We start from the raw sequence: 27,996 nt of genomic DNA, 5'->3' as shown, positions 1-27,996 counted from the left end.
GGGGTCTCATATGCAAAAGAACATACTGCATACAGAACAAATTAGACCCTAAACAAAATTTAAATCAACAAAGTCTGAGATGAAGTTTAAACTTGTATTGATTCCATCCTTGTTGGGGCTTGTTTTACTTCAAATGACCGTCGGAGAAGCGTGGTATGGGTGAGTAATCAAACATGTGTGTTTACAGCCTCTTAGATTAAAAAGACAACATATGATCCTAGTAGCTATTCTTTATTAAATTAGGTCATCTTTTATTCTGAGTTGATAAAAATATTTTAGTATAAACAGTAGTAGCTATAGTAAATGGTAATTAAATTAATGTTATTATGTTTGTTCTTGTCATTATTGTTGTAGTAAAAACGAATGCCTATTAATACTTGTATATGGAAGGGTTCGTATTGTTGAGACTGTTGTTTGCTCGTTTAATATGTATACTCTACGCTTTCAGGTGTTACAAATATTATCTAATCGATTGATGTTTCACTACTGATTCAACAAATATAATTGGTTCCACTTGTTATTGTTCATTTGTTGCTGCTTCATGGGTTTTGTCCACTAATTTATCCATCTGATAATATTATTGAACTATTTATTTGAATCTATTTCTTTAATGCATTATACATGTGCTACTGGTGTGGGAAATTATTCCTTGAACAAAAGTATTTATTCGTCTTTATTTTTAAGTGTAATATGTATTTTGCTCCAAAATAATAATATCATCATAATACAAAGTTGCCTGATACCTACAGTAACAGATTTTATGACATGTCTCTGGCTCCTGCATCAATCACAAACACCGACAATTGAAAGAGTATTCAGCCGTTTGAAAGGCGAATGATTGTATATGTACTCTCTTTTCCCACTTCCAAGGCCAAATCATACCAACATATGATCTGTCAATAGCTATTTGCCGAACACTTAAAATCTCAACACTCTTGATTTAAATTTCTTTACACACACCCCCACCCACCCACCCACCCACCCATATATATATATGATTACATAAAGAGACGCCATGTAGATATCAGGTTATGCAATGGGATTTACTTGTTTTCTTATTCAACCCTAAGTTAACAACAACGGACTTAATTGTATATTATATTCAAGTCCATTGCAAAATTTCCAATGTCAGTGTTATATGGAGTCAGTCTGTTTGTTCACTTTGTTTCAAATGTACCGGTTTCGTTTCTCTCGCCTAGATTTGATGCGCTAGGTAAAATGGCTACCTATGGCAAGGTTACTTGTGCTGAGCATATTAAACAAAGTCAGAATTTAGTAAATCAAAGTTTATGTGTACTGTGGGACTGCTAAATATATATTGTCTGTTTCGTGACTGATAGCAATCAATAAAAATAAAGCTAGACGTAGCTTTGCTGTTATGTAATGCGAGAATTTTAGTAAGATAAGGTTTCTCCAGAGTTTAATGTTCTTACTTGTCAGAACGTCTATTTTTTCACAATAGATAACATACATTGTTTCCTTACTTGACTCATTGAACGAAAGATATATTGGTGTGTTTTGTGCTTGTCGAGAATATAACTGCCAATGAAAAACTGGTCTTTCGCAATAATTAAGGAAGTACTGGTGAGAGAGAGACAATGTTATCTAAAAGTCCTATCGTTAAAGCCTGTGATAATTTTTATTTATAACCTTCGATCAAATTACTCTCAAGATAATTTTGAACAACATCACACACGTATACTTGAACTGTCAGATTCAGCGCTCTTAAATCCTTGGTTCCCTTAAAGAATTTTCGCAAGTAGCCAGCTTCAATTATTATTTAATTTAGCATTTATTACAAACTTAACAAAATGTATTCATTTTCGAATACAGTTTTGTTAGGGATTTCAAATTTCTGTACAAAGTATTGTTTACTTTAAAGTATTTAATTCTTTTTTAAACTACAGGCATGTTTGCTCGTATATGAGAACAAGGATATGGTGGAAAGCTACTGTGCAAAAACGTGTTTGTGGTGGTAAGTAGAAATGATTAGTTATGCCCTTCAAGTGACAAATTTTTTACCTCAGCTATCTACCTATTATTTTTATATCAATTCAACTAGTATCAAGGCACGATGAATAAGTGATAGAGCAAATGTAGGGAAAACCTCATTGATGAAGGTTCTAATTCTTATGATCTTAGCTTTGGCCGGAAAACCTATTCCACGTCATGTCAGGGTTACCAGAGAGGTAGAACTCGTCAATTACGTTCAAATACTATTGTATTTCTGATAAATTGATAGTCCCTGAAGAATAACTGAAAAGTGACGACGTGCTTTATAATTTATATTTTTTTATGAGTTACGTTTCACTGTTTGAAATTTCATTTTGGAAATCACGTGTCCACCTCTTACTATATCAACATTCAAGTTTTAATAAACTATGTATAATTAAAACTCTAAATATATTGAACCACAATAATTCATTCAAAATGCATGACATTTGTGCCATATTGTCGTACCATGGTTATCTGTGTAAATCTTAAAAGTGTCCTATTAATCAATTCTAATCTAATGATCGTCCGCACTTAAAGTTCTCAGCCATAAACAATTTTTCATTTTCATACATCCCTTCATATTACAATTTATTATTAGCAGTATCAATTTATGATTTCTTTATGATACATCTGCGACGGGATAGATCAATTATTTTGCCCAGGTAATGTAAAGTTAAAAATGATTCTGCTATCAGTGGCTTGCATTACGTGCAGTTTTCAGCACTTCACATATCAATTCAAGTTACAAAAGAAAACAAATAAACTGAATCTGATAAATCTCTTATTTTTATGTTTATATTGAGAGGCAAATCTTGTCAAAACAAAGAATCGTTACAATGTTTCCATATAGAGGAACTTAGTTGGATTGCAAAAGGGGGGAAGCGTATTGCAACTATTCTGTAATAATAACTTATTTCGTCAATATCCTGTGTTTTAAAATCTTTAGTTGACATTATTTACGTAATATACATTTAGCCGTTGAGTAAAGATTATATGACATTGTAATAGCAGAATGTGGGTTACATTAAAATTTTAGAGTTGCTTTAAAACATTTATCTCTCCTCTGCTGTACCAGCCACGGATGGGTAACTCTTGCAGACCTACAAACTGGAGACGGGCTAATGATGTTAACTGCGTGTTACGATTGTGCATTTTACTATGACGACATAACTTTTTAAATGTTTCATTGACCTTGTCTACATTCTGTGATTTTAAGTTTATTTCTGTTCATACTAGAACCATTAATCATCATAAATGTATGAGCTCCTGTTAGTATTTGCAACAAGAAGATGTCGCTATGTTCTATATTTCACCGGCCAACGTAAAGTGTTTTAGGTCAGTCAACATAGACGTTAATCTGCTACATACAGACCATCCTATATAGAATCTTAAAACTGGTGGGGGGAGGTGCATTTTGATGAGCGTTAGATACTCCTCACAAAATTAAGCCAGTTTGTCTCGCAATTTGCGTTAAACTGACTTTGATTTAAATTTTGTTTGATGTTTATTTCTCAACACTATTCGTGCTTGAGTCATGAAACTGATGGCACTCAAAATCTCTACCTCACCATGACAACAAAAGTAAATCACGGCGACCTATAATTTACTCGATTTCTTAAACTCTCTGTGCTTCTTTCATGATCCCGTGAGTGTTCGGCATCCTATATGTATCATATTCTAACTTGAATCACGTAATTTGGTGAGAGTAGGTGATTAAGACCAACATTGTTATCGTTCTCAAATATTCCTAAGAAAGACGCGTCCAAGCAGCGGCCGAAGGTCCGCGTGCAGGGACAGTCCCTCGCCTTCTGCGTACCGCGGCCATGTAGGTAGTCCTTTCGAAAATATGCAGTTTAATTAATATGCATCATTAGAGATATGGAATTGTTTATGCGGCCTATTACCTTAAGCATTTTATCCATTTCTGGCCGACAGCCAAATAGGTTGAATGACCCTAGCTGTTGTTCTGATTTAACTAGTTATCTTGATACAAGGCCGACCAAACTTAGCACTTACCTCTTAATGCGTAGAGCCTAGCGGGGCAGTTCTTAGAACCAGTTTATGACTTTGGTATGATGGGGCAAAGTTTTGAACCCACGACCTCCCAAGAGGACGCTCTAACCACTTAGGCTACTAGAGCGGTCGGAAGCTAGCTGTAGTTTATATAAACATGATATTATAAATCCATGATCACCAAGCACGTTGACATTGTATGCTAAATCAAAGTATGTAATTTCCACTGTCTATCTATCTAACTACCTACCTACAAACCTAACCCCCCCCCCTCTCTCTCTCTCTCTCTCTCTCTCTCTCTCTCTCTCTCTCTCTCTATATATATATATATATATATATATATATATATATATATATATATAACAAGTATGCTGCAATCTGTAATGTGCAACTATCTGGTTGTATTATGCCCTCTTAGGATTACAAATAAAGTATGTTACCTGTAATTAAAATTAGGCGCCCAATCTATCTATCTATCTATTTATATATCTATCTATCTATCTATCTAGATCAATCGATCGATCGATAGATAGATAGATAAATAGATAGATAATAACATAGTACGCATATCATAATGCTTGTTTCTTGCTTGAGTGAGGTGTTACGAAGGAAAAATTATAGTTTGTGTTTGTATCAGCTGAGTATAGCAATTATATGGAATTATTGAAAACAATATTTTTTAGTGTTTTATGCCTTTGTCACATAATGAACAATTGGAATGCTACTAATGAAGAACAGAGATAACACTCGAAACAAAATTAAGATGATTTAGTTTATGATTATAATGAATTAAACAGTACTGCATAATTGTAAAACAAAGAACTAATAACTGCAGTTAAAACGGTTTTAAATGTGATTGGCTGTTCCTAAAGTTCTTAACAACACGTTTTGTTTCACAGAACTCCTATTCTATATAAACTAAAAAAGAGGAAAAATACATTACCTCCCAAAAGCATAATTCCAAATTGTGGGATGTTACAAAACTTTTACTCCATATTACTCAAAATGCTAAAAGAAATAACGAACTTGCATACCTTAATCGGGCCGTGTTAAATGCCCATGTTTTTATGAATGGCAATAGTGACCGTACATGTGAATGCCAGATTTTTACCTTGCATAGCATTTGTTTATAAAACCCTTTATCAGGTATCATGAAGCGCTCGAGCTTCTTGCCTGGTGAGAACTATCACTGTCAAGGACATATGACTGATATGAGATGGTATTCTAAATACAACTTCGAATAATACGTTTTTACCACATTCGACTTCAGATAATACATTTTCCAGGTCTTTATTATATTGAAAATTAAATCCTGTTTAATGTATCAATAAAGTAAGTGACTAATTCTAAGTCAGTTTGCGACAGTCTTCATTTCCCTGTAACAAGGACCAAAGCAAATCTGTGTTTACTTTCTTCACAATTGTTGAATCCAAGGACAAGGGGTGCTGATAAATACCAAATGCTTTGCAAAAATGAACAACGTATTCTTTAACTAAGATTTGCTTTAAAACGACTTGAATTTATGCCTACGAGTTTAATTTCCGAGATTTAAAATCGCCGTTTTTCATCAATTTCATTTTTCTACCATTTTTGCAAGGTGTGATCAATATGCCTTGCGCGAGCGACAGCAGCCGTATTATATCCAAGAATGTTGTTCCGGATGGAGGCACAATGGTGACCAGAACTGCAATATTGGTATGCGTAGCCTTGTATTTGAGATTTGACGGAATCTATTTTGAAAATGAGCAACATATTTTAACTCAGGGCGTTTTGTTAAATAGTGAAGTTACTTTTCAACTTTTCTGTTTTTGTCCAACTTAAGCTATTAAACGTGAAGGCTTGCGCATTATTGAACTAATGAAATACCGACTAAAATAATACTGAAATGCCATATCCAAAATTTAATAGTCGGTCTTTTCTAATGTCAAAGTTATAATTGTACAACCTAGAACACATATAAGTATTGCATTTTCTTGTACTTAGTGTGCTATGTTAAGTATTTGTCTCCGAAAATATAATTATCAACTATAACAACAACAAAATATAAAAGAAAAACATGTACCAAAAGTTTACTTTGCATTGCTTTTCAATGATTATTTTCTATTTTGAATTTAAATGCAGAAGGCACATTCCTTATTATTATCATTATTTCGTACATAAATGCCATGTAATATTGAACTATACGTTAGTTTTGAACTCAAAACAAATTGCTACTTGTTATGACCTGCGTTTAGGTGATGCATGTGATGCATTATTTAGAATCATCTTATGTTTTACTTCAGAAATTTGGTTTTATTTATCTGTCTGAAATATACGAGAAGTTGTGGTTTTCTAAGTTGACTTTTTTATTGTTATTGCAACTATTTTATGTTCCTACTCGTGATCTAAACATATTTTGTAACACTATTTATTTTCGTTTCTTTAGCTATATGTAATCCAGATTGTAAGCACGGTGGAAAGTGTATAGCACCTAATACGTGCGACTGTCCATTAGGATATACTGGACGTTTTACGGCCTGTGGCAGATGTAGGTACATAAGGATGTATTTGCTTAAAATATTCCTATTTGTCGTCCATGCATTTCTTTCCTTATTGTCGACTTAGTTTGGAGACCACGTTCAAATGCAAATGTTTGCCACTGCTTTCTTCTCTCTATGTATGCTTACACTGAAACTACGTCACAGGTCCCAAACGCCTTTGTCTTAGATATTAATGTTTGAAATAAGTGTTTATTTAAAAGACCTTCAATAATTACTACGCAATAAATATAGAACGTTGCACAAGTTTGACGGTCTTATAAGCTGGTTTTTTGTCTGTCTACATAATCTGAAAAAAAATCTTAATTATTTGCTGTTTAGTTTTTCAAAAAAAAATTGTTGGCTAGTTGTTTAGTTAACTGTTCCGAGATGAATTATAATGGCAATAGCCGATCGGTAGATCAATGCATTGGCAATATATTGGATTAGACGTAACGATGTTATAATCATATATATCACGGCTACGTTCGCTTTTGCGGTTTGCATTATCAGCGCGAAAGATGGTAACAAATCAGTCGTATATATTGAACACTACTTAGTTGATGTTTAAAGGCACATACATCAATTAAAGTTCATTTCCTTTTAAGCACACCTATCAAATTCCGATATCTGTGTGTCAGATCAGTTCGAGGGACAATTATGTTATCTTTTATGACATACCTTTGTCAAAGAAGAAAACAGATTGTCAAGCTAATGAAACGGAGCAAATATACTGAAGTCAGGAAGAAAATATTTAATGTGTGTGGCTATTAAGGTTTCATGGTGGCTTCCATAGTAAGTGGGCAGAGTTGTACATGTGCTTTGTAAAATTAATGCAGTTTTCTACTCTGCAAAGCTACTTTTAAATATAAATGGAATTGATTATTTATTCTTTCCACTATTTTTTCTTTGCAGTTTTTTTGATCCAGAAATATTTATCATCTCCATGGATATCATATAAGGAACAGATTAGGTGTGGTGTACCTTGTTTTTGTTTCTGACAGAAAAGTTTGACGAAGAACTAGATGAAGTTGCAAATATGTCACATGTCTTTAGGCTTAACGTTTATCTGAAAACGGTAATGCTGGTGTAAATAATATATAAGAATATACATGGCATCATTGCCTTTATCTAACATGTATCGTTTCGAGACGATAGGACGCATCAGCCATGGATTAAAAAACCGAGTCTCTGGGTCATTATATATGCTGACCCGGTTTCATCTTTGCTAAATCTGATTGAAATAGTATATAGCTACATTTTGTGAACTAAGATGGTGAATTCAGTGAAAATCCCATAGTGAGCTTCTAATTTTGAAACATTTCGTAGCGAATTATTGTACTTATGGCTTGACTTTTTGAACTCCGCACTATAGTCAAATTTGTATTCGTATTTGAAATTTAGGACACCAATAACCTTTTGTTTCTCCTAGTGTTAAATATGCACACAAAAGTCAAATTGTTCAGACGCCAGGAGGTATTGAAAAGTACATTTGTTTCGTAAAGAGTCCTTATTAATATTTTCCATATGCAGTGTAAGATTGGAAAAATAGAATCCGTGTATTCTCAATACTTAAATTAGCAATTTTTCTTCATGGTATACGATTAAACTTTAACTTCATAATTTTACATACGGACAAGAATGTAACGAAAAGCGAATCATGAACATTAGACTAAGTCTCATTATCAACAAACGATAATGGCTCTGGCGAAAATCGCCATTGCCTCATTATACTTTCACCCCTCAAAAGAATGATTCGTTATCTCAGGCCATTCTCGTTGAGATATCATGTTTCGTTGCAGTAATATAAGTGCCGAATGAAGAAAAAGTTGAATTTTTACATCAAAATTTAAAGCTCTAGTCCCGAGAGGAAAACGATAGAAAATAGGTTGTTTTAATAAAATATCTTAAGCATGCACAAGACTGAAATTAGAATCGAACCTGGCGGACTAGATCAATTGTGGCAACTGTAGACATTCACTAGCGTGGATGTCTTTGCCATATTAATATACCTCGTACAATGGCACTGACGTATCAAAATAACACCAATTTTTTGGTTATGGAAAGAAAACCCAGACAATGAATCATTTTATCTGAATCGAAAAATATCCCACACGCTTATAAAACACTTTTTTATATTCTTCTAATCAATTTTTCAATCATAATCCAAGCACATATTTGAATATTCTTTACCTAATTTGTTTAAACAACTAAATTGGATGGTATGTACATATTTGCTATTTAAATGAATCTGAATATTTTTCTTTTTTTTTCAAGTCGACTAGATTTTTGAAATAATGATGATATTTGATTTCTTTATGCTCTTTAGCAGATAGGGAACGTATGATTTAGCAAATTCTGTATTTTAATCTTTGAAGAAATATAATTTATTGATTTGTGGTTCTATTAAAGGTATAATATAAATATTGACACATTCAGAAGGGATTTAATATGCAGATCTTATTACAACACTCAAATCGCTAAAAAGTACCCCTGAGAAAAATACACGCTTAAAGGTTATAGCTATGCAATCACTGCATGCTCAATGGTTTTGCTACAGAGAACAGTTTCTTTTTTATGCCAACCTCCTGCCTCCATTGCAAAATCCACATTTTCCCAAAATATACTTTTGGTGCAGAGTTTCCCCGTTACAATACGCGAAGTTGAAATATCATCTAAAGTTCATCTGCAGACAAATGCTCCCAACAGCATCCCTATCCTCACCGCCACTTGCCGGAGACAGTAGACTGATATTAGCTTTCGTTACAATTTCAGTGGAATGCTCGCATCTGTTACCATGCTACCAAGGAACATGCCGATATCCGGATGGCTGTGAATGTGATAAAGGATTCATCGGGAGTCACCAAAACGCATGTTTAACAAGTAAACTAGCTGCTAATTTCCTTTTACGGATCACATTCATATCTATAATCTGTCAAATACACGCAGAGACGCAGTTATGTAAACAGATGCACATTCGGATACGTATGTGATCGTACGCATATAAATGGTTATGTACAGATGTATGTATGTATGTATGTATGTATGCATGTATGTATGTATGTATGTATGTATGTATGTATGTATGTATCTGTGTGTGTGTATGTGTGTATGTATGTATGTATGTATGCATGTGTGTGTATGTATGTATGTATGTATGTATGTATGCGTGAATGTGTGTATGTATGTATGCATGTATGATTGTCTTTTTCTAACTCGCCATCTGTCTAGAAACATACGAAGTAATGAACGAGGAAACTGTTTGTTTCGCCTTTTGTATCCGATGTTTATTGGTGAAAAAAAAAAATTAATAATACACACTTAATATTCTCATTTTACTAAGGGTAAGACGATGTTATTTCCTAGACCTTTGAAAAAAGTATAATCAAACCTTAGTGCTTAAAGATGAAAGTAAAGGAGACATTGTCCTTAAAGACCTACGCCGTTAATTCGAGATAATGCCTTAATATATCGTCTTGCAGTTAGGTTACCATTAAAGAGTGTCTACGTAAACAGTTAGTGCTACAACTTAATGTAAAATGTAAAAAGCGCTTGTTAAACCTATATCATATCCTCAAAACTGAATTTCAAATGAAAGATATATAAATGAAAGGTACATACTTCATCATCGTCTTCTTCTACAATGCAATCAACACCGCCTGGATTATTATTATTATTATTATTGTTATCTTCGTCATCAGTGACGAACGAAACAGGAATGCCAGTCATCGCTCTTAGCACAGTTACTTTGGCACATGTTAGACGTACGGACAACTCTATCAAATTCGCCTATTCAATGGATGGTACCTCAAAAGAGAAATACACATTTTGGAGTAACCAGAAGGATTTTAACTACCTGAAATATGAGTTCGAGTCGATCTACACGCATCCATCTCTCTCCATCAGGCCTTTGTATGTACATGCATCTGACTTTGGAATTGTTGATGGTCAAATTCTGCTCAGCATATCAAAGATTCCTCGACTTGGTAAGGGCTTCACGCCAATCATCGTACATTCTCCCTGTTCACGCCAATCATCGTACATTCTCCCTGAGCGATTAAAATCTCTTTGAAAGTGTTGAGGGATCCTAAAATCTTTTCTGGAGCCTTTGTCAGTGTAATTGACAAGTCCTTAGTAGTTTTATATTTACTTTTACGTTAGACTGGTTTCTCGCACACTCAAATACTAATGATATTCCTATCTAGCCTGATTTGTAAGTCTTTCAAGATCTCTTTTTCATGAGCTTCCAATATCATTTCAGTCCTTTATAACTAACAACCGGCATTTATGGATAGAAGCAGCGATATGTATGTATATAGACGTAGTGATGAGTCCGATGAAGCATTAAAGCGAAACCGGTCACACATTCTACGTGTTGGTGTTGTTTGTTTTATAATATATATATATATATATATATATATATATATATATATATATATATATATATATATATATATATATATATAGATAGATAGATAGATAGATAGATAGATAGATAGATAGAACATCTTAGGTCTTATTAAATGATCGATAATAGCCACTTTGCTGTCAACTCCGCCTGAAAACATAAATCTTGTTTTCTATCTATTTGAAACATACGACGCTTGAAAGGGTAATAGTGTGGTGGATTTGTATGTTTGTCGGCTTGTGAAAAAGTGATAACAAAGTGAAGAAATCATGCATCACTTCAACAAAGTGTCACGTATCTCTTTAATTATAGAGTCAATACATCTTGCCCAAATTCAAGTCGAATTATATCAGGCGTTTTTTTTTACATTATAGAGAAGACTTGGAGAGTTACTTAATGTTAAACATTTTTAGGTTTTATTGCATTATTTTGTTTGTTCTGTCGTAAAGTGTCTATATATTATCTATTTCAACGTCTAGGGGGTCCAACACGTTACGTCGTTCAAGTAAAGAATTACTACTGCCCAGCCCTGTCTTATATCAAACCCAGAGATGACACCGTAAACTGCACAATCATTGACAATCAATTCTCAACAAACATAGAACATGGCGACTGGTGATCTCTCTGTCTCTGTTTCTCTTTCCTTTTGTTCCATACAACTTTAAGCCATAACGCGCAAAAGTGAACTTTTCTGAGTTGTAGAATGAATTGGCAGAAGCCCTAAATTAGTTCATTGTCAATTGTGCATGTGAATATTTTATAGGAAACGGAAATTATTATGCACAAGAGATAGCTTTATGTGCAATAGTTTCAGTATTGTTTGCGTGTAATTTTGCAGGTGCACAACAAAAAAGCAATCCTATCCACTGATCAATTCCGATTCCAGCTATTTCTTATGCATAGCAGTGTACACCACTTATTATTTATTTTTGAAAAAATTACACAGTGAAAATGCACACAATAGTTTGTAAGCAACATAAAGGTAGGAAACATACTAAGATATTCGACATTGTTGAACCGTACAACTGAGTAATTTACTAGATAAGCAGACCCGGTGAAAAGCTCATTCTTACCTATCTAAGTGGAAGCCGCCCACATTTGATAGTGATGCTGCTGTATTCACAGTTTCTTTTACAAATATACATTTTGTGAGCATCAGCATTGTCCTTCTGTTGATCTGAGAATGAATACCTTCTTTCTCTTTGACTAATTACCATTTAATCTATTCTCGCACTTACTTATCACATCAAGCTAGATACAATGAGCGTCAGTATTAAGATTAATAGCACTTGATTTACGAATTATGTGTGTTTTGTTGCTAATTGAACAGATACGTGGTAGCTCCTGCAAGAATTTGAATACACTTTAAACAAAACTGGAAATAAGTCGTCTTTGACAGGTATTGCATAGACATTTGTACTTTTGCTGTATAACTTTTCTGCATAACGTTAGCCACTCGGTTTGCACAACGTTAAAGCACCCGTGAAACTCATGCTTTGAGTATCAAACATAAGTTCTTCATAGCTGCATTGTATGATATGTCAATGATTTTTCTCTGTTGTTGTACTTGTAGAAGAAAATAATTACATTTCTGTACTTACTATTAATCAAACGAGCAATTTGTTTGAATATAATCTTGTCTTACTGCAACCATATATTCCCCAGTTCGTATTAATAATGTTTACCTTCTGTCACTCAAGCTGCCTTTGCAACTGTAATGTTAAATCGAACACATGAAAAAGAGCACATCAGTACAGTGACCAATGATATTTACGAACGTGGAAGAGACGTGGTCGAACACCGCCAAATAGATAGTTAATATCTTTCTCAGTAGTAACTCCTGAAAATAGCATTCTGTTTCACTCATGATATCTGGATGAATTATGTTTGTTGTAATGCCTGCAAACAGATATACACCTATGTATGTTACAAACATATTTTAGTCATTTTATGTGGAAATAAGCAAGGCTTACAAAATATATGGTAACTTGTTTCAGGAACACGATATTCAAATTGTTTAACACTGGGTTGTAAGCATTTCATGCCACCTTCCTATCAAATGACACGAATAAACTGTTAGGTTCAATCGCGATATTTAGGTTCCGCATTAATATACAAACTTGTAACGTTTGTTTGTGTTGATATGATAAATAGTTAGATTTAGGTATTTAATTGCTTGCCTCATTTTCTCTTGTTTGCTAAACGTTTTCCACTTGGCTGACATCTCTACATTTTAGTGTGCTGAATAAAAAATATTACAAACGCGTGTCAGCGAGACACATTCTAAAGCCCATAGAGGTTTGAATTACAAACGCGTGTCAGCTAGATACATTCTAAAGCCCATAGAGGTTTGACTTACAAACACGTGTCAGCTAGATACGTTCTAAAGCGAATTTAGGTTTGAATTAAAAACACGTGTCAGCGAGATACATTCTAAAGCCCATAAACGTTTGAATTACAAACACGTGTCTGCGAGATACATTCTAAAGCTGATTGAGCTTTGAATTACAAACATGGGTCAGCGAGATACATTCTAAAGCCCATAGAGGTTTGAATTACTAACACGTTTGAGCTGGATACATTCTAAAGCCCTTAGAGGTTTGAATTACAAACACGTTTGAGCTGGATACATTCTAAAGCCCATAGTGGTTTGAATTACAAACACGTGTCAGCTAAATACATTCTACAGCCCATAGAGGTTTGAATTACAAACACGTGTCAGCTAGATACATTCTAAAGTGGATTGAGGTTTGAATTACAAACACGTGTCAGCGACATACATTCTAAAGCCCATAGAGGTTTGAATTACAAACACGTGTCAGCGAGATACATTCTAAAGCCGATTGTGGTTTGAATTACAAACACGTGTCAGCGAGATACATTCTAAAGCCCATAGAGGTTTGAATTACAAACACGTGTCAGTGAGATACATTCTAAGGCCGATTGAGGCTTGAATTGCAAACACGTGTCAGCTAAATACATTCTACACCCCATAGAGGTTTGAATTACAAACGCGTGTCAGCTAGGTGCATTCTAAAGCCGATTGAGGTTTGAATTACAAACACGTGTCAGCGAAATACATTCTAAAGCCCATAGAGGTTTGAATTACAAGCACGTGTCAGCTAGATACTTTCTAAAGCCGATTGAGGTTTGAATTACAAACACGTGTCAGCGAGTTACATTTCAAAGCCCAAAGAGGTTTGAATTACAAACACGTGTCATGTCAGCGAGTTACATTTTAAAGCCCATAGAGGTTTGAATTACAAACACGTGTCAGCAAGATCCATTCTAAAGCCTATAGAGGTTTGATTGAAACTATATTTGTATTTTACTTGGCTAGCAGAAGGTTGGGCAATACAATTCTGATTAGAACGCATTGATTTTTCACGTTATGTATCATCGTTATCGCCTAAATCATTTGTGCCTTATAACAGTACATAGACAACACTAATTTATCGAAATATTGTATTGACTGTTAACGGTTTAGTTTTCAACATATTTACTGCCATATAGAGACATTAACTTATATTTAGTCAAATTTTATTTCAGACGCCTTGTTTTTAACAAATTGTGTTACCGCAAACTAAAATCTTGATGATTTCATGGTTTGGTTAAGACTAGAGATATGTTATAAATAATTTAATTTTCTCTTACAATAGGCTCAGTGTTGTCTTTAACGCAACGAGTGGTGGTTATAGGAGCCTGATGGATCCAAATCATCCGCAGAACATCTGGACTACCCAAAATTATAACGGTCAAACGGGTCTGAAGGAAGTGGAATTCAAGTTTGATTTCTATGCACCGATACACTGTTCGGACTCGGACAGAACCACTAAATGTAGATCAGTAGCCGATGTCCCCCTACACATTGAAAAAGAATTTAGTAAGGTAATTTCTATTGATATAAAATTAACAGATATTTACAATGAAAACTGATTTTATTTAAAACGTTTCTATCACACACACACACACACAGACACAGACACACACACACACACACACACACACACACACATATATATATATATATATATATATATATATATATATATATATATATATATATATATATATATATATATATATATATATATATATATATATATATATATATTATCTTTGCGTGGTTTATATGCATTAAAATATCCACATATCAATACATTAAGGCGTGCGCATAAATCAGATTGTCCCTGACTAAAAATAAACTAATCACGCATATATCAGTTCCAGTAAAACGTTGATAAAATACTGTTCGTAGGTACCAATCAACATTTCTTGGGCTGGATGGGAAGACGATCTGTCACAATTGGAACGCTATCACTTGGAAATTTTTAAACTCACCCCAGATCCATATGGAGAACTAGAAGAAAAGTCGTCGTTAAATCCTGTCCACTTTAAGGACTTCAACCATACACATGATGGCATTTATCGATACATGTACACTCCACCAGAAGGCGGCATGTTTTCCGTGCTGCTCCAAGCAGCTGATAAGGCAAATAACTCCAAAATCTGTCGACGCTTTGTACTGTATGATCCCAATTCAAGCATTAGCCTGAGTACTGTTGACGATAAAAGAATGTTTGTTTCGTCGGCAGTACCTGAGACAGGTTACATGTGGCAGACAACAAAAGTAGGAAATAAAACAGAAATACATGTCCAGTGGAAGAATCATTTTGTCAGTGAGTTTATCACAGACGGAAAACTTCTAAACAAGGTTAAGCCATATCCATTATAGTTCCTTGACATTCAAAAAGACGGCATACTTCACAGTACAAAGTAAGAATTTTACTTTATGATGACTATCATTTTATTAACAAATTTAACTAAAAGGACGCAGTAACGTAACTATTATGGCTTTTTTTCATACTCCTAAACTGTTTCTATTCTAAGCAGTATATTTTAATATTTGATTTCATTATATTTTTAGGCCGGTGTTCAGATTATTATAATTTTAAAGGTTTTCATTTAGTACAGAATTCGAACGAATAATTTTGTGAATATTTTGCTCTTTTTGTCACATGCCTCAGCCTTGTTAAAAACTCAACTCTTACATTTCATTCTTCAGCGTGAAATTATGATTTGACTCTGAACATTGAGAGTCCAGCACACTAGGTTTCGGGTAATGGGATCAGGTAGTACAAATCCGCCGTATTCTAGGTAGTTAAAATATAACAACTACTATGCATTGGATACAGATTCGTTTTCCCTGGTTTGGACGATAACGAGGGTCAGAGAAATGTCAGTGAAAAACCAAACAAGAACGGCATCATCCGTTTTGAGGCAGTAACAAGTTTCACAGACGGTACTGAGGAACCCACATTTGGATGGTTTAACATCAGTGGATTAGAAGAGCAATTGGTTTTTAATGCAACTATAAATGACGGAAGAACTGCACGAGTTTGGGTCAGGGCTCATGACGTTCTAGGAAACACAAGGACAGACAGAACAGAAGTTCACTTTGATTCATCCGCACCAAAGCTGAAGAACAGTTCAATTCATTTTGTACGTAATCAAGAGAACGGGACCTTCACCTACACTACCAGGTAACACAAGTTGTATTTGGTACTCGCACTCTCAAGGACACATCAGCTTCCATTAATGTAAATAATCTATTTGCAAAATTATCTTTTCTGAACAATGAAAATTAAGAGGGGGGCTTATTCAAACATATGTCCATGGATGGACTCCGTTCAGGATCGAACGTTCATATTATTTAAACTCACAATTAAACCCAATCAAATAAACAAATCTGTTCGCACGGGTTAGATAAATCAATGGTAATAAAACTGACGTGATCGTAGTGAAACGGTGTCGAACTCTGCTTGTAAAATTTATTTCAAAATACATTTCATTAGCAAAAAACCAATATGAAGGAACAGCCTGAAACAATAAAAGAACATATCTTACGAAATTTTGCATTCACTGAAGTTACAAAGATGGGAAATTTTAATCTTGAAAACTACATGGGTGTCCTGTATTTACATTTTTTTTTTGGGGGGGGGGTTTAGGTATTATTATTCATGTAAAATAAATTAAGAGAGATGTGACAATTATTCAAAGAGACCTACACACATGAACTTGGTAAATATAATACATAAAACCTTCTACTATAAAGTAAAATTCCGAATTGTTGCATTCGCAAGGATTCTGTTCGAAGCTGCTGATGACAACAGTGGTATTCATAAAATTGGATTTAGACTTATACGGGATGATACGGGCCACGTGCAATACAGTGGATCTGTCGCTGGAGCACAAAAGAATGTGAGTTTCTTCACGTTACGTTTAAATTTTATCTTTAACAGAATACAATCTTTTCCAGTTTATGCTATTCATCAAGATTTTAATTTTATGCTTCCGTCAAGGCTATGATAACTGTGACAGGATGTAATGAAATCTCGCCTTAACGTTATTGAATACATACCCCATTTCAAGACAAGATACATATTTTAAACAAGTATATATATATATATATATATATATATGTTAACTAGCTTTCCTCTGTCCTTCTGAGATATGAATATAAAATATTTAAACAAACTGAAACTTTGTTTTAAATTGCAATAATTTGCTAGCAGGTTTCAGCTCAATCATATTTATATTACTTGCAAAAGATTTGTTGTACGAGTCATTTCTCTCAACTCTATCCAGCGGGTAACAATACTACGATCTATATACCTAATGTAAGGAACTTTTAACTTTGCGAAATTTTGCAAACTCCAAATCTTATAACAATTGCGTATTAAATTGCTAGTTTTACTTTTTAATAAAAAAGTATATCTTCGACATATATAAAATTGTTTTCTTAACTTTGCTTCGATGTATCGAATTTGTCAAAAATCTTGAACGTTACCTTCTATGTACCAAAACCTCATCACATTTGTGAAATATCTTATCTTGAAATTCTTTGCCATGCTTGCAATTTCAATAATATGGATTAATAAGGATTGCTCTATACCTAGTTAAACTGCTCATCTTATAAAGTGTAAATGATGCTTATACTAGCTAAGAGTATGAAGCTACCACAAGTAAAGTTAGTTATAAAAGCCACATATAGACCACCGAACAGAATAACAAATACACGGTACTGCAAAATGTATTTCCAACATGTCTCATTTGCATGCCAGAAGCTGGTTATTTCGATGATATCCCACAATTCTGACACTCTATTTAAATGTGTAAAGGACTTAGTCAAAATGATTAATTAATTATTTACTTAAGACATGTGTTTAGAACTTTCGACACTGACAGTGACATATATGACTGTACTATACGCAAACCAGCTTTCCTATGCTTTCCATTTTGCATATTCTTCTCCGTAAATTAAAATTAAGATCTGTTTCTTTTCAATTTCTGTTTATTCTGTACTAATGTTATTCTTCAATTCTAACTTGAAATTGGTTAGTTTCTTAATGTAATGTTACTTTCTTATTTTATGAGCATTCTCTTGTACTTTTTACCAAATTTATATATCTTACTTCGCTTTTGTCTTAAATTTCTTAAAATTGATTCGATTTTGGTGCTTCAGTTTATGAACAGATGTACGTCGCTGTATAACAATGTCATTTCGTTTGTCTCATTTCTTATATATTCTCTTGTTCAACATGTTCTAATTTTTTCAAATGTTTTATCGAAGCATTTTCATTGTACGAGCATTCGTTTAAATTAGACACTAGAAGTCGACGAGCTGCAATTGTTCGTATTAAACCACGTTGTTTATATTCACAATTGGTTACTATTAAAGTAAATAAATGCACGTTTAGTGCTGCTTTCTGTATGACCGTTTTGATTAAAGAGCAATATCCTATTATTTACAGATATCATGTCCCGACGTTGATTGCATTTGCGTCCTTGAAAAGTGCTTTGTTCTGAATCAGGTTCTAGACCTTGACAACTGTTGGTTCAAGACGGCACAAGAAGAGCATGATCATGTAAACATAAATGTAGAGGTTACAGTGTACAACCAAGCGATGTTAGAAAAAACATTTAATGTTACAGTATGTAATCAGTATTTTATAGCCTTTATTAGGTCATCTATTGATATTCTCCTGTATGTCAGCGTTTAACCTTTATTAAGATTTACAAAGCAACCTGTATGTTTGAAATACATACGATAATATTGAGATGATATAAAGAGACGGCAATCATAAGTACCTAAATCTATAAGTGAAATTTCGGAGATGAGTAACTAGAAACTTTCGAGATCTAATTTAGATTTAACATTCATATAAATACCACAACAGTTCTCGCATCGCGATTTTAAATATTAATTTTACAATGACAGGTTGCTGTATTTTTTTATTTAATTTGCAGGTTGTATTGATATTCCGATGTATATTTTACAAACATGACATCATACATAACTTTTCTTTTGAGAAACTGAATAATTTGCTGAATACTTTAGAGAAAATATTTGAGTAATGAATATTTTTAATGAATATTTTAAAACTTCTCACCTGTAAAACAGCTGGTTGTCATTAAACTAATTATTTCTCTTCTAGATGGGAAAGTTAAATGAATTGCGTGGCCTTGAACAATGTGAGTATGCACGTTAAAATGTATTAGACATCTTGATCGAAATATATATGGTCTAACTAAAATGTTTATCGTAGCATTACAAGGGTATTATATCATAATTAAGGTTTTCTGATATCGTGAAATTTACGGGAACATGATATCTTGCGATTATGATCAGATGTTCGTTAATTCTTAAGTTCAAGCTTCAAAAGCATAGGTCTTGTTTGGTTCACATTTACAGTTTTACTTTCCTGGATGATCTACATTCAGCCTGTGATTTCCCAGAATCATTTATATGATGTATGTTTGCATTGTCTAATATACAGAGTGCAAATTAGGGAAAAGAATCAATTAAAAATGAATTGTCACCGATACACGTTCAATGTTCAATAGACATTCAATGGATTTGTGGATATAGTTGTTTGCTAAATTCAGTTTGCCAAACGAGTTCTTTCCTACAACCTTGTTTTATCATTAACGGATGTTATTAATACTTCTCTCTCATCCGGGGAATTCCCATCACTTTTCAAAACTGACATTGTAAAGACTCCGCTGAAGAAACTAATACTCGACCATAACGAAGAACTACCTCCCAGTTTCTAATCTCGCATTCATACAAAAAAATCTTAGTAAAGGTTGTTCTACCCCAGCTTGTTTCTCATCTTTATTCAAACAGTCTTTTTAGCAATGTACAATCTGCATATCGCCCTTGCCACAGTACTGACACTACTCTTCTAAAAGTAGTTAATGACGTTCTCTCTGCTTTAGATAGCGGAAAGATTGCAGTCCTCACCCTCCTTGATTTGTCTGCAGCATTTGACACAACAGACCATAATATATTACTTCATCTCCAGCATGTATTTGGCATTCATGATACAGACATTCTGTGGTTCAAGTTCTACTTGGTCAACAGGACACAACTTGTGTCTGCAAATGGAATACAATCCATCCTAGTTAATCTATGTTGTGGTTTTTCACAGGGGTCTGTTTTCGGACCTGTTCTCTTCATTCCATACACTCATCCGCTCTCAAGTGTCATAAATCATCATACAGTGTCTCACCAATTGTACGCTGACGACACCCGTATATACAAATGTAGCCACCCAAGGTGTTGAGAGGTGCATTTCTGATATGAAATCATGGATGAGATGTAACAAGCCGCATATGAATGATGATACAACTGAGGCTATTCTGATCACAACATAAAGACTTTCTCATTCACATCTTTTACCTCAAACGATAAATATCAGCAAAACCAACATTAAATTCACACACTCAGTACGAAATCTACGTGTTTTCTAGACAGTACTCTCACATTGCACCAACATGTCATGAATATATACAAGGCTGCATATCTTGCGCTGAGATGCATCAGCTACATTCGCAAATATCTTTCAGGTGATGCCACTAAACACTTGTGTGTTTATTATTACTTTCAAGACTGAACTATTGTAACTCAGTTCTGTCTGGTTCATCTCAATATCTACTCCAGAAACTTCAAAACACAGCTGTTCTGATCATACTTAGAGTACCATGATCAGAACACCCCTCCCCACTGCGCTGTACCCTACACTGGCTATACATGCGATCCAGAATCAAACACAAAATGTGCTTTCTGTGCTACGTTTCACTGACGCACTCCAGTCCGACATACCTATCCAACCTCACCCATGTGTATATACCAGCAATATACTTACGCTCCTCTTCTAACAATCGTATACTCATTATTCCCACTATGATAACGAAGTCATATGGACAACGTTAGTTTGCATACGAAGGCACAGCAACTTGGAATGACATGCCCACTGAACTTAGACACAAAGACAGAGTGGTCTCATTCAAGAGTGCTCTTAAAACTCACTTATTTCGACTACAAGGAGAAACTTAAAGACATAATAATTTCTCTTACCTTAAATATTTTCAGCATGTTTTTTATGTTTTCTAATTTCATGGTGTTTTTTTTAATCATACCGTTATATATGTTTTTTTTTATGTTATATGTGTTGTCTAATGTTGCAAAGCGCTATAGCTAAAGATTAGGCGCATTACAAAGTCCTCATTATTATTATTATTTATTAATATTATTATTATTGTTGTTATTAATTACCCGTACTGTATATCCTTTAACTAATACGGTTCTTTGAGACTTCAAAATCAATAAATCTTTTCCAGCTTTCAAAGTATTATATATTCGTTAATGATCATATTTAATGCACTATTGTAGAAAGTTATACGGGAGGCATACCTAGTTCTGAAAAGAAGGATAAAATATACCGCTATTATTTGTTTTGTTCCCTATTAATGCTGAGTTATTCTTCATTTTGATGTCAGATAATTCAACATGACGCCGATTTCATGATTGTCATAACATTTTCAAACAACTTTTTGTTTTTTCACAAGTGCAGAGCAATGGATGTTATCGTTCACTTTTGATTATTTCAGACTCTGGCCCAACAAATATTCGTGTAGCAAAGAGTAATTCTAATGGTGTTCGCTTGGAATGGGATCTCCCTAAAACTGAATCCTGCTACGGACGGACGGACATTGTGGTCATCTTGTACTTGAAAGATGGTTCAACCAAAGTTTACACTGTCAGCAGAAATACTACATTTGTAGACATAATAGGACTGGATCCAGATGCAGGATACACGGCAGCTTTCAATCTCGGCTACGGAGAGCAAAGAATGGGGAATATCACATTTTCTTTTCAAACAGGTATTGCAATTTGTCATCGAGCATAATTTCTGGCTAAAGCTTGGCGCAATAAATAAAGCTTTTGGAATCCTATTGTCTTTCATCCTCTCACAAGTGTCAGTTCAAATTTTGGATCAAAGTAAGTGACCAAACAATTTTGCAGATAAGTAACTTGTCCTGCATTCAATATATAATAATTTATATGTGAGGAAAGTGCTATCAATAAGACCATCAAATGATCAAATATTTTACTAATTGTTATTTTTCAGTTGCCTATTTGGCTGTCTTAGTTCGAAATGTACACTTATCTCCCTTACTTTATGTCCTTATATCCCTAATAAGGCGTTTTTCTAAATCAGTGACATTTATCTTTCCTGCGTTCCATTGTTATTGTTGTTAAAAGTAACTAAGTAATAAGACTTCGCTTGCATTTGTTAATCTTTGTCACATTGTTCAGTCTTAACCGTCTTAGTTATTTTTGTCATTCTACTCTCCGTTGTCGTCGTTATGATAGTTGCAGCCAAAATCATTCTAAATGACCATTGCTTTATCATTTACGATGTGATGTGCTACATATTCATTATCATTATCGTCGTCATCAGCATCATTATCATCGTCGTCATGATTGTCGTGATTTTCACTTCGTAAAACTATCTTTGATTTCTGCTGATTCTCTTTTATTGTGTAGCTGCCAAGGAAGATTTAATTCCCACCGCGGCAATAATTGGAGGAGTTCTAGGTAAATTCAAAATAACTGTCTTTATACCATTCATCCGTTTTAATTACCAATACTTTGTCCACCTATCCATTTAGAAAGATGCTGATGTTACGTATCATGTCACTGTAGGACAAATACATGTATTGTCTATGTCGCTTAGATTAATCAGACTCGCGTAGTGGACAATTGCTACTTTTCCTTATGTCTGCTTTCAGACTGCATTTTTTGTCGACAGATGGGCACAACATTTGTTTCTCCTCCCTTGCAAAACGTTCATATTTTTACCCATATTATTTGTCAGCTTTTGTTGTAATTCATATAGAGCAATTCAAGCCGTTTGTAAATATGTTGTTTGAGATTATAATTTAAAAGTCTACATATATAAACATTATGTAATATTTATCTTTTTATTATGTAAGTTGTAACAATAGATATTTCAATTATCTGTGTCTTATTAGAGAATATACAATACAGTAGAATTAGTATAATTATAATATTTGAGCATTGCCAGACAAAATTATTTCATGAAGCTTTGGTATTTCCAATAGTTCTAAGACTGCAAACATACAAATATGTTACATCGGACATTAAAATTCAACCGTGATGACGTCGTTTTCGACACTTTGATTACAAGCGGTCGCTTTGCCAACATATACAAAGCATGTCTACACTTTAGTTCCAAAAAACGTCAAACCGTGGTCGCAAAGAGCTTGAAAGGTTTGCCTTTCTCTTTCTATCTTCTCTCCTCTCTGTGTGTGTGTGTGTGTGTATGTGTCGATCTGACTTTGCTCTGTGCAGAATGATGGCTCAACATGACGATGAAAATATAAATGTAACTGTTTATAAAATCCGGACACCTGTTGTTCAAGCTCTAAAGTAACAAAGATGGATCATCTATATTAGCTTTCGTAGAATATCATTTTTAATTACTATCAGTACAAGTTAAAGCACTAATATTCTTAAGGAAATAAGAAAGCCTCGTACATATATATTCGTACACAGGTTTGATGAAGCAAACGTTTTATCCATATTGGCATTTAATTATTTTCGTCGGACTGAAGCGATCATAATTTACATATTAATTTTTGAAGGCTGTAAATGAGCTTAAAATGTTTAGTTTATTTTGTTAATACTAATTGCTTCTTGTTTTTATTTTACCTTTTCTTGCAATATATTTACTCCTTTTGCAATACACCCTACGATTTGTTTAGACTGTTCATCGCCGACTTGCTACAAGGAACATTATTTTGACCTCCATGAATGAAGTCAAAATCTCTGGGTTCGGACCACATAACTTCGAACTGGATGACAATGATGGAGATTCTGAGAAGAAGGTGGGTATCATCAGTGCTTTCAATGTCACCATTTCATGAGCCAGGAAATGAGTAAAATATAAGGGAAATATACACTAGAGACATTCTTCAATTCTGATCAAAGAAACATAGAATATAATTTATCTGGCTTTCAGATACTATTAAAGAACATTTTAGTAGGTAGCGTGTAAACTATTGCGCACATTATTTGTGTTTCACATTTCTCTTAACATGTATTTTTTTCCATGACATTTTATTCTTGTTAACACTCTAAAATAGTTTACTCTTCTATTTCACTGCGTGCGCATTCAAATTATTTTATTGAATACTAATGAGTTAAGCATAGTTTAATTACCATTAAAACAACAACACATTTAACTTTTGTTTTTCCTTTCCTTTATATAAAAGCAAAACACTGTTAAAGAACAAAACACGTAAAGTATTATATTATCCATGTGTTACTTTAGACATTAAAATTGTTATGGCCAAAGAGACATCAACAATACGGGTTGATTCAGTATACAGTGGTTTGATAAAATGTTTTATATTTTGTAAGAGACTACCAAGTATGCATAAGAAGAGAATAATGTCCAAGTAAAGGTACTAGTGGTAGTAAGCATGATCTTAAAATTATTATTATAGGAGAGAATTCCAATTAAATGGATGGCACCAGAGTGTATGAAGAGCACCACCGGGGCTACTGAAAAGAGTGATGTCTGGTAGTACGGAATGGTTTTATGGGAGATCTTTAGTCTAGGCCTGTGTTCGTTCTCCCCTCCCCCTTCCCAATATCATAGTATTCCGAGGGTCCGGAGTATGTTGTGAAATTGATTCGTAGGAGCTGTGGAGCGGATATGGTGCACGGGTAACGGAGTGTATCTCCATACATGTATTTTATTAGCTGTAGGCTAATTTTGGATTAGTAAGACCCAGTGTATCATTCAGGACTGGACAGAAAGATGGTATATCCGTTCTTGTGTTTTAGCAACATAATTTCGCTACCTGAGCGAATACATTTTTACTATGAGTAAAAAGCTGACATCGTTTACTATTTGAGTGAACTATATTCATCTTTCCATTATTGAATCATTTGTGAATCATTTTTCCTCTGTTTTATTTTGTGTTACTGAACTAATTTATTCGTAGTTTTATTTCCATCTTTGAATCTGTGCGTTTTATGTTAAATAAATCCAATATTTGGATTATAAATACGCAGACATCTTCATAATCTACTGCTCATATAAATCACCACATTAAACCATATATATATATGTGTGTGTGTGTGTGTGTCGTCAAAACGCGTTCTGTTGTCAGTCCGAAATATCCCACCCGGTTATCTTGTTACAAATGGTGTCAGAAGTGGGATATTTCGGATTGACAACAGAACACGTTTTGACGACACAGATATATACGGTTTAATGTGGTGATTTTTATGAGCAGTAGATTATGGAGATGTGTGCGTATTGATAATCCAAATATTGGATCCATTTAACATAAAACGCACAGATTCAAAGATGGAAATAAAAAATACGAATAAATTAGTTCAGTAACACAAAAAAAAAAAAAAAAACCACAGGATAAATGATTCACAAATGATTTAATAATGGAAAGATGAGTATAGTTCACTCAAATAGTAAACGATGTCAGCTTTTTACTCATAGTAAAAATGTATTCGCTCAGGTAGCGAAATTATGTTGCTAAACACAAGAACGAATATACCATCTATCTGTCCAGTCCTGAATGATACACTAGGTCTTACTAACCCAAAATTAGCCTACAGCTAATAAAATACATGTATGGAGATACACTCCGTTACCCGTGCACCATATCCACTCCACAGCTCCTACGAATCAATTTCACAACTGCTACATACTCCGGACCCTCGGAATACTATGATCACTCGGAACATTAGACCCTCCGGACACTCCACATATTAGACCCTCCGGACACCCTGGTCCTTTGACGGCTCTACAGCTGGGTCACCTTAGTCACTCTTGACATTAGACACTCCGGACACTAGACGTTAGACACTCCGGCACCTTAAACGCTCCGGACAAACAGACGTTTCTACACTCAGGCAACACCGGACACCCCGGATATTCCTACCCTCAGACAACACCGGACACCCCGGATATTCCTACCATTCAACAACACCGGACACCCCGGATATTACTACCCTCAGACAACACCGGACACCCCGGATATTCCTACCATCCAACAACACCGGACACCCCGGACATTCCTACCCTCAGACAGCCCCACAGCTGGAGTTGTGCGAATCCTTTAAGCAGGCCGCTTGCTGACAAAACCATTAGTATTGTAAAGACCATTTACATGCAGTAAAGTATTTATACGTTTAGACTTTTCGTTTTGCCGTATCGAAAGCACCTTGCACGTGTGGCATAGGACGAATCGTACTCACGATTTCGAAATACAATAGACCATATACATTATCACCATCGGGTATCGTTGTACAGCGATAAAAACGAAACCCGAGTACATGTATTTAATGAATAATATTTACACCATTCCGTGACAGCATTAATAGGTTAGTGTTAGGACTGGTCAGCCTGGTGGCAGGATAATGTGATTAGGTGGGGCGTCATGCTACATATCTGCGGCTTTTTGCCCCAGTGCTAGACATGCAATAAACTGCCACACTGCAGACATCGTTGCGATAAGACTCAAAACTTGTTGAAGCTACGTTAAAAATCCAAATCACACACACATCATTAACATATGTAAAATTGTATATGAATTTACAATAATGTATCAGTTCTGTTGGTACAAAAATGAAACAGATACCTGATCTGAGAACATGCATCCGATAAACGAAATGATTATCTCAATTCTATTCGTATATTAGGTTTTTATTTTCATTTTTCATTGCTCATAGAAGTCAGAAACCCAAGCTCTAAATGCAAGCGATATTTTTCACTGGTGGAAATATGTTGTCTAATTTTAGTTAAAGAACTTCAATTCACCGCAACATGACAATCAAACTTATTTTACCAGGTGGTATGGAGTAATGCAAAGAGTATGGAGCATAGTCCCAGAGAAGCGACCGACATTTGCAGAAATCAGGGTGGAACTGGACCAACTATTTGTACAGTCAGCTGGAGATGACTATTGCTATTGCAAACGCTGAACAGTAATCGGCTTTTCCGGACTGCGTTGAATTGATTGCTGTAGTAGACATTTACAGTTATGATATAGTGGTTCATAATAATCAGTAGTGTGAATATTTCTTAATATTTTGGTGTGATTTAGGTTGTTTATATATTGATATAGATAATTATACTTCAGTTATTATCTCTGTAGCTCTGAAAAAGTATCTTTTTGATCCATATGCTACTTTGTGATTTTAATGTTTGCTAATTCTCCGGTAATCTTTTTGTTTTGATTTTGTCTCAGTCACAATCAGCCTTCATTGTAAAATTGCTATATTGATTCTTGTATGATTAAAGTATACATATGCTTATGATGTAAAGAATCATTCATGTAATTGATACAGTAAGCAACCTATTCTGCATATTATCTGTACTATCATTTGTATTAGTTTCACTAAAGTCAGAAAAGCACTTAGCGGGATGCAGTGTTTCAATGAATGCGTGTCAACATATGTACAAATTCATGGTTACAATGCATAAGACATAACATTGACACTTACATCATCGAAAGAGCTAGTTACGCACCCTTAACTTCTATGCATATTCAACATTTCTTCACCGAATATCTACAGCTCTCATTTCGCAAAAGTCAGCTTATACCTGGTGGTTACTTTATATCAAAGATAACGAATCACGTTAAGTCGAGGCTGACTAG

The 27,996-nt window shown here is 34.3% G+C and overlaps 1 pseudogene across 1 annotated transcript; it reads left to right on the top strand.

The window, feature by feature from the left end:
* The first annotated feature begins 30 nt into the window (after positions 1 to 30).
* Positions 31 to 27,996, top strand: LOC149775979 (uncharacterized; annotated as a pseudogene). Its single transcript, XR_016416253.1, has 20 exons — positions 31 to 159; positions 1,908 to 1,975; positions 5,606 to 5,703; positions 6,434 to 6,535; positions 9,300 to 9,407; positions 10,226 to 10,510; positions 11,412 to 11,547; positions 14,592 to 14,820; positions 15,191 to 15,666; positions 15,960 to 15,998; positions 16,128 to 16,475; positions 17,076 to 17,193; positions 18,747 to 18,926; positions 19,431 to 19,467; positions 21,889 to 22,161; positions 22,829 to 22,879; positions 23,535 to 23,569; positions 24,070 to 24,192; positions 24,814 to 24,978; positions 27,137 to 27,996. The product of XR_016416253.1 is annotated as an uncharacterized LOC149775979 (transcript).

Source organism: Sinohyriopsis cumingii, chromosome 18 (genome assembly GCF_028554795.1).
Source record: "Sinohyriopsis cumingii isolate HCF-2022 chromosome 18, ASM2855479v2, whole genome shotgun sequence".
In the NCBI taxonomy this organism is placed as follows: Eukaryota; Metazoa; Mollusca; class Bivalvia; order Unionida; family Unionidae; genus Sinohyriopsis; species Sinohyriopsis cumingii.
This window is presented reverse-complemented; position numbering and strand designations above follow the sequence as displayed.